The sequence below is a fragment of the Neopelma chrysocephalum genome, unplaced genomic scaffold (genome assembly GCF_003984885.1).
Source record: "Neopelma chrysocephalum unplaced genomic scaffold, ASM398488v2 Primary Assembly neopelma1_382, whole genome shotgun sequence".
NCBI lineage: Eukaryota > Metazoa > Chordata > Aves > Passeriformes > Pipridae > Neopelma > Neopelma chrysocephalum.
Genome location: NW_020898046.1, coordinates 1,998,835 through 2,013,515, shown reverse-complemented (window position 1 = coordinate 2,013,515; position 14,681 = coordinate 1,998,835). Strand labels below are relative to the sequence as shown.

At 40.4% G+C, this 14,681-nt stretch overlaps 1 long non-coding RNA gene across 2 annotated transcripts; it reads right to left on the bottom strand.

Moving 5' to 3' along the window:
• Positions 1-3,002: 3,002 nt before the first annotated feature.
• LOC113979101 lies at positions 3,003-14,586 on the bottom strand. 2 transcript variants are annotated; one of them, XR_003537717.1, is made up of 4 exons: positions 14,453-14,586; positions 13,339-14,314; positions 6,894-6,968; positions 5,763-6,059 (listed from the first exon to the last, which is right to left on the bottom strand). It is a non-coding gene; the product is annotated as an uncharacterized LOC113979101 (long non-coding RNA). The 2 variants fall into 2 exon arrangements; XR_003537718.1 differs by lacking the exons at positions 5,763-6,059; positions 6,894-6,968 and adding an exon at positions 3,003-3,637.
• Positions 14,587-14,681: the final 95 nt, after the last annotated feature.

The window sequence follows — 14,681 nt, the reverse complement described above, 5'->3', positions numbered from 1 at the left end:
CTTGCCTCACAGTGCTATTCCTAACTTGGATAGACTAATTAGACTCATTTCCATCCCAAATAACTTCTGTGAGCATGGCTCATTTACCACTCACTGAGTTACATGAATAAAGAAATGTCTCTATCTACGAGGATCTGCCCATTGTAAAAAGACTGGTTCCTCTAACGTGTTTAGAGAATAACATTTTCTCCTGTATGTGATACATGTAACCGATTTCATAATTTTTCCTTTTTACTCACAAGGAAAATCGAGTTCTAAAATAAATCTCCAGCTTATGGTGCTGACAAAGTGTAACACCACAGCAATCCTTTCATGTATGTCGATTGCTCTGACTCAAAACCAAAGTTTTGCTGGGCTTAGGGATGCGACAATGCCGAGCATGAGACAGGCCGGACCATTAACATTTATGCAACTCGATCTCAACAGGGAAGCGATGACAGGCAAAGTGGCAGAGCGCCCTATTCTATCCCCCCTAATTGTTTCCAGCAAGTAGTGTATGGCAGGATTATCATGAAGAGCTGGTAGGTGAGGAGAGAACTGCTACACTCAGGGATTTTCTCAGAAGCTTTGAGTGCCTAGATCTCTGTTCAGAGTCTGTAGGAGATAGGCAGGATGCTTTCTGTAAATCATGCCATAAAGCTACACAGGGCCTGCAGAGTCAGAGGCAAAATCTGAGAGTGGGGAGAAGAAACATGGATATGAACACTGAATACTTGTAAGCTGGTCCACTCACAAAAGTTGACTTTAATGAATGAACAAAAGAAATTTCTCTTCTTTTAATGAAACTGTGTTAGTAGCAATTATGTTATGCTAGACAGAAGCAAACATTTGTTATTATTTTCCAGTAGTGATTTTTCTCAAATTAATTAGTCTGTTATGGTTTCCAGAATGATTTCATATCCATTATCCTATTTTGAATTCAAGAAAGGGCTTTCTAAATAATATAGGTAGTAATTTTTGCGCAGTTAATGTTGTAAGTTAGAAAGAGGTAATATAACTATTGTAGCTTCTAAGTTGCCAGAGGCCCTTACTCAAATCAGGTATTTTTTCCTGCAAGCAGTTCTTTGAAATTAAGGTGCCTACTCACAGCAGACAACTGAGCTGAACTAACTTATCACAAATAGTGTGGCCAGCAGGATTAAGGAAAGAATCATCCCCCTATATTCAGCACTGGTGAGGCCACACCTCAAATCCTGTGTTCAGTTTTGGGGTCCTCAATACAAGAAAGACATTGAGGTGCTGGAGCATGTCCAGAGAAGGGCAACAAAGCCGGTGAAGGGTCTGGAGTAACTCCTATGAAGAGCAACTGAGGTAGCTGGAGTTGTTTAACCTGGAGAAAAGGATGCTCGGGGGGACCTTATTGCTACCTCAAAGGAGGCTGTAGCGAGGTGGATGTTGGTCTCTCGTTCCAAGTAACAAGCAATAGGATAAGAGGAAATGGCCTCAAGCTGTACCAGGAGAGGCTAAGATTGGATGTTAGTGAGAAATTCCTAATGGAAAGGGCTATCAAGTATTGGAACAGGCTGCCAAGGGAAGTGGTTGAGTCACCACCCCTGGAGGTATTTAAAAGCCGTGTGGACATGGTTTAGTGATGGACATGGCAGTACTGGGTTAATGGTTGGACTTAATGATCTTAGAAGTCTTTTCCAACCTAAATCATTCTATGATTCTAATAATAAGGGAGTCAGAGCACCAGATCCTCCATTTAGTAAGACCACAAGCACCACACAACTTTGGTCTCTTCAGAAACTGGAGCCAGTGTGGCTTCCAATAGCCATGCCATTTTGTTAGAGGTAACCCAAATCCCAGCAGAAAAGCCTGAATTTGTGCCAGCGTGCAGGGGTAGCACTGTCAACAGCTGCTGACCTTCTGGAGGGGTGTGCAATCCTGCTGAAGCATAGTCTGCCCCATTCTGGTGCTCTGGCTGGCCCACCACGAGGGATGGAGTGTGCCCTGCCCCAGGTACTGCTGGTGGTAGGAGGGCTATTTGCCCACCATCTCCCTTTCCCCCCATGCAGAGGGATGCTTGCACTCTGGCAGCCTCTTTCAAATACAGAAGCAAGATAGTCAGAAAGCAAATATTGCCCCAATGTAGTTTAAAGTCAATATTTTGAGCTGCTGCTTGGCCTATTTGATGACAGCCAGAAGTTGGAGGTCACCTACCTGTTGATGACGGCACAGGAGCACAGGAGGCAGAGTCAGCAATCTTCCTTGCCATTGTTCAGCTAGGTTTGTTTGCAGATTGAGTGTGTCAATCACAAAATTCATCCCATTCTCTTCACTGAGAGCTTTCTGCTTGTACAGAAAAGAGGGACATGGAAAATGCCCAATTCTTCTTACAGACAATTCCTATTTTCAGTCCTCCTGAAAAGCATTTTGCCTCTCTTGGAAATTTGAGGGAAATAACAGATATAAATCCGGAGGCAGCCTGAACGGGATCAGGTTTTGGTGCTAAACACTAAAGCTTCTGTCCACAGTATCAGCGAGAGGGGGATCGCAGGGGCCATCGGTGTAAAGCGTGCAGAAAACTGGAGCGATTGCTCCGCTCCGCAAAGGAAGCCTGGCATCTAGTGGACAGTTAGCTGTTGCATCATTTCTGCCTTTTTGGTTAGTAGAACTGGAGGCTACCTACACACCACCCCAAAACTGGTCCTAACTCTAAGTTCGTCTGCCTGACTGCAAGGTGTAGTCGGCTCTAGTCCTAATTATGGGAAAAAATTGATCCCAACTCTTAAATCTGACCAGCTGCCACTTAAAAAGTTGAGCTCTATTATAAATAGTTCCGTCGTGGAACTTGCTTTTGTGCCATAAATCCTATTTTCTGTGGGTTATTTTCCCCACAATGAATGTAAACGTGGAAAAAACGATGTTTTCCATGAAATCATGCTGAAAACCTGCTCAGAAAGAGAGACACGAGATACAATATCTGTAAAAGGTATTACAGGAAGGACTCACATTATTGTCATTTAATCTCAAATATATTTTTATTAGTTGTTCCAACAAAATGTGACCCCCCCACATTTCTTCTTTCCTTTTATTCTGAAAGTAATTTGAACTCACATCACTCTCTTTGTGTATCAAGTCAACGTTTATATGCATTATGTTCCTTTCCTATTCTTATTCAGAGTTTATTTGAGGCCAAGAAGCAAGTATGTGTCATGCTGCATAGCTACTTTGAATAGATTTGTTCCTTTCACTTAGAGCAGTATTTTTCTGTACTTACTCATGTTAAGATGTATCTTACTTTGCACTCAGTCCTATTAAAAATAATAGGATTAATTTTAAAATAAGATAATATGCAACATTTAGAGAAGGAGAGAATATGATCCATGTAATAATTAAATTATATTTGTTAATTAAGTAAAATTGTATTACATTGGGGGGTTTACAGTACTTTAGAAAAAAACTAAAATGAATAGTTTTCTCATAACTAATTCAGGAAGACAGTTGATGGACCTAAGTCTCAAAACGCCTTAGCAAGAAAATAGGTGCGTCTTTAAGTTGATTTTGAGTGCTTTACAAATGGCAGTGGCAGTTTTCTCCCCCTGGTGGCCAGGAGAATGAGCTTCCTTCGGTTCCTGTATCAGCAGCATCCCTGTTCCTGGTTTTCCTCCTTAGGAGCTTGACGACCAGAGCTCTGTGGAAAATGAAAATTGCTAGTGGGCCAGCATTTAGCACAAAACTTGTTCTTTGCTATCGATAGCAATGGCAAGAGATTTCTCCAGAGTGGCACTCAAGACATTAATGGAGCAGTAATTAAATTCTTGACATGCAGATGATCGAGCCTGCCTCGCTCTGGTAAAAAATTTTGTCATAATTAGATTCTTTAACCAAGTAGCCACAGAAAAGAGAAAGGCCTAAGAATATGTATTTTATTATTCTTGATCTTTTTAAAGGAGAGAATGTACTGGAAAATAAATTTTTTTTGGTAAAGCTAAGCCAGGAATTGTAAAAATGGTAATGACTTCATGAGTATTTGAAAACTAAGCTGTCAGCATATCAGAAAGTTAAAAAATAAGGCATCACAGTACTTGCTAGGGAATACTTAGCAAATAGCTTATGCCATGCAGGCAACATAATGTGTTGATTTTTCTTCAATGTGTCATGCCAATTAAGAGGCACATTTGTTTTCATCCCAAAAGGTTTATTCTGTTTTAATTGAAAATCTCAACAAAGCCTTAAAATGTGAAGCATGTCTTCAGAAACCCTTATTGACCATCCCCTTTGCCCTGCCCTTCAAAAAGAGATGAATATAAAGAGTTAGAAATTGGAAAAGCTCTGGAGATTAATTTTGTGTGGTGCCAAGCTCCTTTTGTGCTGATTCTCACAGTGAAAAAAGGACCTTTTTTAGGGTCCAGGAACAAACCGGGGAGAACACTGTGTTTATATGGGGTCATGGCCCTCAGTTGATACCTGTTATATGGACTGCTGTGTCAGCTTGATTTCCCACCTCTGGGCCCAGAGATGCATTAGCTGGATGATCTCCATGCTACAGCTCTTGGCTTTGCTAGGATCGCGGGAGGAGAAGGAAAATTGCTGGTTTCCATGCTGGCCATGGTTTTCTGTCTGTCCATCTTTTGAAATTCATCACAAAGTGGGGTTGGCAGCTGGGATAAGAGAACTCCTGCCAGCCCCAGCTCTGAGCAGACCAGTGAATATCTGACCTCAGCAACAGCTGCAGTTATGGTGAGGGGCTGTGAACTCTGCCTGCACAGCTACGGCCTGTTTTTCCTTCATCCCTGCACTACAGAGGCAAAGACCGTGGCAGGAAGAAGCAACAGGTACCTAGAGGCAACAGTATCTATTTCTAGAAGCTGTAGTTTGGCTCATCATAGCTTGAGAACCAGTCCTTTATTCAACATTTACCTCTTCCCTCTTTTTGTTCTTACCTTAAAAGCAGGATCTGGGAATTTGGGAGTTTGTTGTACCCCTAATAGTCTAATTACAACCCACACTGTAAATAGGCTCAAATATCATTTTTTCTCATTTGACATGTTGACCAAAGAAAACTGTAATGTATTAAAATCAACTGCATGGGCTTGTTCATGTGATATTTTTGTCTTACATGGTAAAAATTAATTAAAAGGCCAAATTAAGGACAGCTTCTATGAGGTCTGCATGACTTTTTGAGTTGTTCCCTGTTGTTCTTATTAAAATTGGACACAAGAAGACAGATTAAGGAGCCAGGAAAAGCATACTAAGGAAAGAGAGAAAGAGAGAGAAATAGTAATTTTTAAAATGTAGTTGGAAGAGGCTGCAGGAGATCATCCAGTTCTTTCTCTGCCTAAAGGCAGGATCAACTATAACTATGTCAGCTTTGACAGATGTTTGCCTAACTGGTTCTTAAAAGTTTCTAATGATGACGAATTCATAACCTCACCAGATGTTATACTCTCATGTTTAATTACCTCTATGGTTTGAAAGAATTTCTTAAGCCTAATGCAATCAGTACTTGTTCTGCTTTTCATGAAAATAGGGGACAGCTGTTTCTCTACCTCCTTGCTGTATCTTTACGTGTACTTGAAGACATGTTCTCCTTGGTATTCTTTATTTTCAACACGTCCCATTTATTTAACCTTCCCTTAAAGGCCATGATCTAGAGAAATGAGAATAAACAGAGGTCTTCTCTGAACTATCTCCAACCACAATAAAACAAGCTGTATGTTTCAAACTGTGTCCCAAACTGGACACAGCTTTCTTGCCTTACTGAGCACTGGATATATAACAGTTCTACTCAAAGAAAAGAGCAGTCTTTGGGATGTGCTGTTTTAATACAAACATACATGGCATTTCCATTCTTCATAGTGGCATGTCCTGTTATCACTCCCAGTTCTGCTTCTGCAGAAGAATGTTTATGTAGGTTATTTTTGTCTGTCCTGTGTGGAATGGTGATTTTTGCTGTCGCATAACATGTAATTTTTTTCAAACAAGTTCTTCAATTTGCAAGATCACTTTGAATTTTAATCTTAATTTCAACGCAGAACCTCCAGCATGCTTACAGTCCTGTCTTTGTTTGGTGTCATCTTCAAGCTGGGCACGTGCAGTTTGCATCCCCTGACCTGGGTGGTAAATACAAGGATTGGACAAAAACCATGGGAACACATCCCATATGATAGATTCTTCTATGCTGACCACTCACTAATGGGCCATTAATCAGTTCTAGTGTTTAATCTGGATTGTGTTTCTGCCACAGGATACCCCAAGTTATTGATATGTCATAAGGACACACTGCAAAAAGCCTTACTGAAGTCAATATATATAATGTTTGCTATTTTCTCCATGTTCATAAACCTTCCTGCTCTGCTTCAAAATAAGTTAAATTGGTTTGACATTGGATTTTCACAAATCCATGCTGGTTGTTTCTCCCTAGGTGTGTGTGGGGGGTGAGCGTGTGGGTGTGCATTAAGTGATTACAACTTATTGGCATTTTACTGGCATAATAAATATCTCTCATTGAAAGTGTTTCAAGCTTCAGCTGGTTGTGTCATGGCCCTGAAAATTATCTTTCACCTTAGAGTAAATACAAAATCTCACTACACAGATAGGATGGAAAATTGTCATCCTTCTCTCTCAAAAGTAGCTGGGGAAAAAATAGGTGGATCAGATTTTATAAATACAATTTGAAAAAAAAAAGTGTAAAAATATTTGGTGCAACTATGTATCTGTTCATGTGTATTTATTTATGCAAGTCCCTGTGACATTGCTTTGGTGAATTACGGGACAGTTATACGAATGCTGGGCCGAAGAACTTTAATTTCCTGTTCATTTTTACTCTGTCAGTCTATGTACTACACAATGTCAAAACTGCAATGGTATAGGAGTTACGTTACAGCAGTGTAGCCTGAGAGCAGTAACCCAAAAAGTAAGCATGCAAACACACACTGGAAATGTACTTGTTTCACTTGGCTCAGGACAAAAACACCTTTCGGCTTGCACTTTCAAGGTTATGTTCCTTGCAAAATGGTTCCCTGAAACAAAAAAGTGATTTATCTGTGATTTGCAAATAATATGGGAGGTCTCCGCTGCAGGTGGCCAATCCAAGATCCTTGAGAATGATACATGTCCATACACTTCTGACCCTGAGATCTCTTCAAAGTCCTGAGGACTGGCAAACTGATGTCTACAGGATCGCTATCACCTTTGAAACCCAGTTCTTACACTGACTAGGTTGTTCTAAAGCTTGTTATGGTTATTTCTTCAGTCATCAGCTATTGACCCTGAGCTGTTATTGATAGCCTTACCATACTAGTAGTTCTCCTTGTAATGACACACTCTGAATATGGTATAAATGGAAATGAAAAGGTATTTATAAACAATTGAAACTGTCTTACTGAAGAACTGTATGTGACTAATAAATTCTGGGCATTTTTTACAATGTAACTTAGCAAATGAAGATGGTGTGTAGAAAAGTGTCTTCAAAAAGCCTTTGTAAGGGTCTCATTCTGGCTCCATTCTCGGCTTTACAGAGACCAACTTAAGCTCACTGCAGTAGCATCCTGAGGTCATCTGGTGGAATCAAACCCTAAGCACATGCCCAGGGTTTTTTTTTAAGATATGTCAAGTTTTTAGCAACTCAACAATTTAGAAACCATTATAGCAGGTTTTGTCAGCCATTGATCTGTATTAAAAGAAACATCCCCAGTTATTACAGCAGTTTTTTTCATGCAAAGGTCAATAATATAAAACATGTAAAATAATATTTTAACATTAGAATAATGTTCAAAATGTAATCCAATGTGCTTCCTGAACTGTGCTGTTATAAATTAATGGCAAAGCTCACTATTATACCATGTATTTCATTAGTTAATAACACCAGCAACCACTTATAGGAACAAATACGTATGTCCCTTCTTATTGTTCCAAAGTTCATATATTTAGCAGTTCAGGCAAAACTGATTTTGATGAAGCTGCATTTTTTCAAATGTATGTAACTCCTTAAGTATTAAAGAAACAGCAACTACTGCTCCCCTTTCTAGCATTTTCTGACCCAATGTAGATTCTAAGTGCTCACAAGATGTAAGATGCCACTAAATCAGGGGTGTTGAGGGAAGACAAACTGGGCAGTAGATGACCATCCCTGACTATGCACTATCATGAATGTTTTAAATAATCTAAAGATAGTCTGCAGTTCTGTGGGGAACTCTGCATGAATGATCTGTTGTGGGAGTAGAATGAAATGCGAAACACCCTGATTGTTTCAATGAAACTGGTGTTCCAGCCTTAGGCAGATTTATCTACAATTCAGCAGGTGCTTGTAAGGAACAAATCTGGGCAGAAGAAAGTCCTCTGGTATAAACCATAGATCTAAATGTGTTTCATGAAACTAAGCTTTCCACCAGGCAACCTACAAGGCTAGTTTGGACTAGCCTGCTTTCATTACTCGGAACAACAAGAGTAAATGTCAACTGTAATATCATAAGGTCCACACCTTTAAGAGATATATTAAATGGAAGTGGTACCAATCTTTGTAGCTGCCACTCACAATAAAATTGCTACTCCAACAGGTATGGAAAGCAGTAAAGTTTTGGGGTTTTTTTGTTTCCCCTGGACTGAATCCTTTCCTTAAGTAATAACGCCAGTGCTGGTACTGCACATGGTTTAATTATTTTAAGGTCATGAATGGACTCTGAGGAAATATAAAGCACTTTATAAGTAAGATTCACATTTTTCTAAGGAAACAATTTATAAATGTTTCAATATTCTGATAAAATATATGCTCCCAAAATTTTATTTCATAAATAGAAAGTATTTCTTGGAAATAGCTAGTGGATTTCTACTCTTTGTGCAATCAGCAATAGATTGGGCATTATTCCTGTCGATCAGTACATTTAGCATGTGTCAGGAGTGATTCCTGCTCTGTGTAGGAAAGCTCATAAGAATCATACTACGTATGAAGAGCAAGATACAGAAACAATGAGGAAAGCCTATCTAAGTATGCAGGAGCATTAGTAGGTGACACCTGGTGAAAGAATAACTCCCGTGGTGTAGGCATGAGCTTGCTCTGTGTCCCTTCCAAGACCTTGCATACAAAGGCCAGAGGTGATGCCCAGGTGAGCTCGACAATGCAAATACTCGAGTTTGCACTCCTAACCTCAGTACATTACCATGATCCTGCAAGGTAATGTGCTAAGGCAAATTCTCAGCACCTAAACAGTCCAGAAGTGTCCTTTGGGCTTTTCCCCAAGAGTCAACGTGGCATCTTCAAATGACTGTAATTTACTACCATGTTGGATTTTTTTTTACTACTGTTACATTTACTTCTGTTTGGCTGCTGCAACATTTAGCCCAGTTTCCTAAGGAGGACAAACTTCCAATCAGGCAAATTCTCCTCTTGATCCCCACAAAAACTTCTGAAATGAACAGCCACATTTCAACCAAATTTGAAAGACAAACAGAAGTCCTTACAATAAGCAGAAGTTCCTCGGAGTGACACTCAGAGACAACAAGGCAAAACTTTTCTGTTCCACAATTGGTTGCTCAGAGAATACAGTACATGCTATGGGGAGGCAGCTTTCTTTGCTGGGTGAGGCTGTCATTCAGGACTGAAACAGGGAAAGAAAGGAGGAGCTGAAGGACAAAGACCACAATTAATAGGAAACCAAGCTTCATTAACTCTACTGATACCAAATAGAGTTGTTTACCTTCTCACTGAGCAATTACAAAGTCAAACAATGGCATACAAAGGATTAGGACTGCTTAAAATGCACGTGAGCTTTTGCAGGAGGAGGACAGTGCAGCTTGGAAGGGTGGCAAGTTGTGCATATCAGGCTTTAGCATGCTGCCATTTCAATCTCTGGAGAAATAACCACCATCTTTACTGGTGCAGAATCCATACAATCTATGATTAAGTACTGAACCATATTGCATATTTCTTCTGGAGCATCATGCTGGAAAACAATTAACCTCAAAATACTAAAAACCCCAGCAGAAGCATCATGGATGCATAGTTTCTAAAAAGCCACAGCCATTTGAGAGCTAATCAGATTTTTGAATATGTTTAATGTCATTTCTGAGAGAGCATTTACCCAAATTAACGAAATGGGTAACGAGCACAGTGTCTGAAATTCTACACTCAAGTTTCTCTTGTTTCTTAATCAAATACATAGAAACACAAAAACAGCAACTAACTACTTCAGAGATGTAGAGAAAAGTAAGCTGTGGATTTTTTTACAAGTCAGACAAAAGAATATATATTTTCCATAAGACTAATCTTGAAATAATAGTACTTGAAATAAATGATTTCAAATAACCTCAGATAAAAAACCAAAAGATACTGGAATAACACTTTCCTAGAAAACATGAACCGCAGTAGACACTTTTAAAGTACCCTCATACACACAAAAAAATGAGACTCACATAAAGTAATACCAACACAAAATCAGTCATACTACAAAACCAGTCTCATCCTCTTGTTCTTCCCCAAAGGGTGTTCTTTTTTATTGTCTGCTGAATAGAAGAAGCTGACAATTCAATGGACAATAAAAAGGAATACCCCCTTGGGTAGAGGAGAAAAGAGGCAGCTCTGGGACAGTTCCGACCTGAGGCTTTACTCTGCAATCACTGTGCAGCTCACACAACAAAATAGTTTGGATATTTATATATTTATATTTATATATTTAGGTATGGTGAGGTTGCTACAGCAACGTCATGTACTATGTACAACTCTCATTGCTTTTTCGGCTGCAGCTGAACTAGTTTCAACACTTAAATAGATGATTATTTAATAATAATAATAATAATAATAATAATAATGATAGAGTACAAACCCATCTGCATTTGACAACTTGTTGCTCAGAATTTATAACAAAGCAGAAAGACCTTCCCCCTATGCTGTACCATATCTGCGTACAAGCCCCAACGGATGTGCTGTAAGGACCTACATATGTCACAGATTCTGTTGCTTTTATACCACAGTACAACTTCAGTGTGTTCTCATGTTGTAGTCAATGGAGACCTTCCCCTAATGCAAAGCAGCACCCTCGCGAATATTTCTTGAAGTGACAGGGCAAAAAAAGGGCATGAATCAAAGGCAAAAGAACAATAGCTGAAACAATAGAGACTTGTTAGGAATGGCTGCAGACACATTTTGCTTTGGCTCATTGTTTACTAATGAACAAAAATTTTACTACCTCGTCAATTTGTAAAACGTAACATAAAATGTAGCTTTTCTTATCTTAACATATTTTAACTCCTATTATCAAACTCTTAAAATTGAATTTACCTCTACTAAAGATAATGCAAATTCAATTTGCATCAATTTCTAAATGAGTAATTTCAAACTGATGTTGTTTGCTTTTGCTTCTCTCTATGTTTGGGCCATTATTATAAATCACTGCTCTATAAACCTCCACAATGATCTCAGAAGTCCTACATACCATCTGGTATGCTCCTCTACCACTGGCATAGCAACAGAACTGTAGCTTAAGTAAAAACAAGTCAAATTTAATAGCTCTAATGTTGCGTGTAAAAGCAATTCTGTATATAAATAGATTATTTTCAAATTTCTGCTACCATTCTTCCAAAAAGTCTCACAAATCAGCCTTCAAAACAATAGCAGACAGCAATCTGTCAGTTCTTCAGTAAGCAGGAGCTTACTAGTGTCATTAGCACCTCAAAAAAGACATTTTGCCTGCCTTGCTTGCCAGGAATTCACGATAGCTTGTTAATAATACTAATATCTACCAATTACTCAGTCTTTTCAAGTTCAAAGCACTGTAAAAATATAAAATAATCTGCTGCAGCATTTTCTAAGTTCATGCTAATTCCTGTTAACACAATGCTTTTAGAATCTGACATGTTCTGGAGTGTTGAATTAAACCCCTTTCATTTTCACTGTTTGCTTATCTTGAACTTGCTTTCTCTCCCAAGTTCTGGAATTCATGTCTCTTTTTCTTATTATTTTTTCCCCCAACACTGGTGTTCCTGACTGCTTTGTTGAGTGACAAATACAGATGGACCTGAGCATAGGTCCCCTTTACACTTCCTTTCTCCAGTTTCATCGTTCTTTTCTCAGCTTTTCTAATATTACTCTTTCAGCTTTGCAGCTTCACAGCCCATATTTCTCTACATTTATCATCGCTGTTTTGACCGTGTCCTCGAAGTCAGTCAAACAGTGTGACTTGAATCTATCACATGTATAGTATGTTATCCTCTCCTCATGGGAAAAAGCGGTCTAAGTCTTGTCAGTGTTCTTAAACTTCAGATGCTTATATGTGTTGCTATAAGTTTGTGTGAGACAAGCACTTCAGAGGTGCTAACAGCAGCAGAAATGCTTTGCAAAGAAGCTCACCAGTTTTGCGATGGTTATCAGGTCCCAGGAAGGAGCTAAATCCAAGTGATAAAGTGAAAAGGTCCTCACGGTCCTTCGTTTTTCCTCCTGTAGCCCTCACCCAGCTTAACTTCTGATGTACTTACAAGGTGTTTTATTCCCATTTTGGGGGTAACTTGCCTTTTAAGTGCGTGGAATTTCAAGTTGGTAGTTATCTGAGCGTGTTCTGACAGGCAAAACCCTCTCCCATTTTCAGACTGACCTGCTGTTTACATGAAAGTCCTTTTCATATGTTAACAGTGAGTCTAGCCCGGGACTCCCTCCTCAGAGGATAGCCTCAGGGGATAACCTCAGATGATCTATGAACTGCACTGTGCTGACACCAGCCAGTCTACAAATCCACCTGTGCCTTGGCATCCACCTCTGCAGGGGAAATCTGTCTTCTCTTCCATTTACACATTCAGCTGCCACTTATTTGAATTTGGGATTAGCACAATGCAGATACCAACAACTTTCAACTCATCTGTTATGCAAATATTAGATTAATATTTGATTTGGAGACAAGGCATCTTCACTGCAGATTGATTTGTCAAATGGTTCCTCCAAATCATTTTGCTCTTAAAAGCTTACCTACCTGCTCAGTACTGAGTTTTATTTTCTTGCTCTAGCGGAAACCCACATGACAAACTCCTGAGGCTGGAGTAAGAGGAGACACTACTTAAGTGCACGAGATGGAAAAGCCTTTTGAAACCCATACCACTTCTCCCTGCCACTTGCCTGGCGGAAAGGGCAGGAGAATTAGAATCAGGCACAAATGAGTCGAACCAGTTGCTTGTGCTGGGGGAATGCCACCACTGAGAACCACGACGTGTTGTAAAATGCACAGTGACAAAGAGAGCATCAATCAATGCCCATGAGAGTCACCTTCAGAAAAACAAACTTCATCATCATGATTTAGTAGGAGGTAGCCAAGACCTAGATTTGCTAACTGCTGGGGATAGAAACTGATTTGGATACAAAGAAATTTCCAGGTAGAGGTAACTATGTATAGGTGGCATTTCTGGACACACCTGGATCACCTCCAGCTTTCAGGATGAAGCCAGTTTGTCAGACAACACAGTGAGCCCTGCCTCCATGCAGCCTGGAAATAAGTCATGCTGACAGTGGCACACAACCTCGTACAGCACAGCCGCGATCCTCGCTCGGCAGTTTGGGTTGCTGAAATTTAAAAGGCAAATAACATCAACGGTAAAGGAGCTGTCTGGGAGCCCAGCACTACAGGGCTGGCATGAGGGATGAGGAAGTGGCTTTTTTGGTTGTTTTGCTGTTAGCCAGTACAATCACTGCAGAATGTTTTTAATAGCTGCCGCACCTGGCTCCCTGGTATAATACTTATTCATATCTGCCAGGCCTTGAAACACTTTATTTCACAGGTGGCTAGTATTTGAAGGGCACATGTGTAAAGGTAGTTTCAGTACCTCTCTGCCACTTCAATATTTAAGGCCACCATTTCAGCCCTGGCAAGGTTCTCTGTGCAATGCCAGGTAACCTCAGGGCCTTTTGCCTGTGCGGACCTGGCTGCACGTGCCCTGGCATCACACGGCATGAACTGAAATCCAGACTGGCAGCAGGTCCTGACACAAGACTTCAAAAGGACATGTTTTTCCATCCGTCCTGCCAAACGCAAACAATCCTGGAAGCATGTTGAGGAACCTAAGCTGAAAAATGCCTTAAATCCACACCTGGGGGACAGGATGTCATCCAGAGGGATCTGGACAAGCTGAAGAAGTGGGTCCATGGGACTCTCATGAGGTTCAACAAGACCAACTGCAATGTGCTTCACCAGGGTTGGGGGCAACCCCTGATATCAATACAGGTCGGGGGATGAACAGAATGAGAGCAGCCCTGCTGAGAAGGACTTGGGGGTGCTGGTGGATGAGAAGCTGGACATGACCCAGCAATGTGCACTTGCAGCCCAGAAAGCCAATTAATTGTGTCTTGGGCTGTATCAAAAGCAGCATAGCCAGCAGGTCAAGGGAGGGGATTCTCTCCCTCTACTCTGCTCTGGTGAGATCCCACCTGGAGTGCTCGAACCAGCTCTGGGGTCCTCAGCACAGGAGAGACATTGACCTGTTGGAACAAGTCCAGAGGAGGGACACCAAGATTACTAGAGGGATGGAAGACCTCTCCTGTGAAAAAGGGCTGAGACAATTGGGTTTGTTCAGCCAGGAGAAGAGAAGGCTTCAGGGTGACCTAATTGCAGCCTTCCAGTAGCTGAAGGGAGCTACAAGAAAATGGAGAGGGACTATACAAGGGTGTGTAGTGACAAGAGGGAACAGCTTCAAACTGAAAGAGAGTAGTTTTAAATTAGATGTTAGGAAACAAGTAAAGATACAAGGACTCCCTGAAGCAA